Genomic DNA, 1,955 nt, shown 5'->3' on the forward strand with positions numbered 1-1,955 from the left:
ATATTCTGGAAATTGTGTATCGTATCAAAGTTATACAGCTATTTTGTGTAATAGAATGCATTCATTCAACACAAAATCACTTACAAATTATACCACTATATCAAAAACATTTCATTTTATCAAGAATATTCATTCAACAAACTCCGGAAACTGATAATATTCTGGAAATTGTGTATCGTATCAAAGTTATACAGCTATTTTGTGTAATAGAATGCATTCGTTCAACACAAAATTACCGACAAATTATACCATTATATCAAAGAAATTTCATTTTATCAATCGGTTTAAAATTTTGGCACAAGACCAGCATTTCGGAGGAGAAAGTACATTGATTTTATTGACCCCAGTGTTCAGCTGTACTCATTTTATCAACCCCAAAAGGATGGTAAAATTAACCTTAGTGGATTTGAACTCAGAATGTGAAAGGGACGAAATAAACTTCAGTGATAATAGTATGAAGTTTAGACAGAAGACCCTATCAATTTTGAAATGAGGGACGAGTCGACTACTTGAATGACACATTATTTTATCGATTCTGAAAGGATATGAGATAAAGGTGACATTGGCGTTATTTGAACTCAGAACGCAGTGACCCGCTAGAAATACAGCTAACGATTTTGTGAGCTTGCCCCTTAAACAATTTAATAATAATTATTTTTACTATTGGAACAAGTCCTGGAATTTGAAGGAAGGGAGCTAGTCGATTACATGAAAGATGAAAAGTAAAGTCGACCTTGGCGGAATTTGAACTCAGAACGTAAAGACGAACGAAAATGCCGCTAAGCATTTTGTCAGGCGTGCTAACGATTCTGCCAACTCCCTACCTTTACAGCCTTGATAATGATGATTCCTTACTTAGGCAGGGGGTCCCAAAGTCCCCATTATTTTATACGAATAATGCTGGTATTTTATGAAAAATACCAATATTAGAGAAGACGTGTGATTGAGTAGTTAAGGTATTCAACTCACAATCGTAAGGTCGTGAGTTCGATTTCCAGCAGTGCGTTGTACCCTTGAGTAAGACATTTTATTTCACATTGCCCTAGTCAACCCAACTGGCATAAATGAGTTGTAACTGTATTTCTAAGGGCCAGCTTTGTTGCGTTAATTTCACGAGCATGTTGTTCCGTTGATTGGACGAACTGGAACCCTCGTCGTCGCAACCGACGGAGTGCCAGTATCAATGTTAGTGTTTTCTTTTATAAAAGCAATTTTCCAATATTTATAATGTTTTCTCTATTAATAACCGTGCAGGTCAATTTAACCTAGCAAGTAGTTAAAATTCGTCAGACTGTGTATGCACGTTTGTCAGAGAGAAAGAGAGAGAGAGAGAGAGAGAGAGAGAAGGAAGAGGAGGAGGAGGAGGACAATGTACGTCATCTGTTGCCTGTTTGTACTTAACTGTCTTTGTCTGTGTATTTGAGTCGACACCTACCAGCCGTGTTCTAACTCACTCGGCTATCAAATCAACAACTGCACGCTATGCGATTGAAAAACACTGGAAACTAAATTTCGATCTACACAGCAGCAGATGGAATTCACAGTTATCAGCTTGTCTTTGTCTTTGTCTTTGTTTGCATGTTTCCATAAACTTTGAATTATAAACAAGTCTAAATTTAATTCCCAGTTGATAAGGATTTTGATATTTTTTATTTTATTTTTCGTTATTTCTTTTTTGCGATTTAGTTTCAATATTTATTACTAAACAATGAAATGGAGTGTTGTGAGAGCCAGCTGCTACGTAAAACCTTTTGAATCTATTATTGAATGAAAACTGTTTTATTTTATTTTATCTTATCTTTCAAAATTTGACTGTGTTGTTAAGAAACTCGCTTTGCAACCGCATGGCTTTGGGTTCAATCCCACACCCAGGTAGTTTGGGTAAATGTCTTCTGTTACAGTCTCGGGTCAACTAATGCGTTGTGTCAATCTAGTTCACGGATGCATTTAATTTA

The sequence above is a fragment of the Octopus bimaculoides genome, chromosome 10 (assembly GCF_046866305.1).
Source record: "Octopus bimaculoides isolate indiv1 chromosome 10, ASM4686630v1, whole genome shotgun sequence".
In the NCBI taxonomy this organism is placed as follows: Eukaryota; Metazoa; Mollusca; class Cephalopoda; order Octopoda; family Octopodidae; genus Octopus; species Octopus bimaculoides.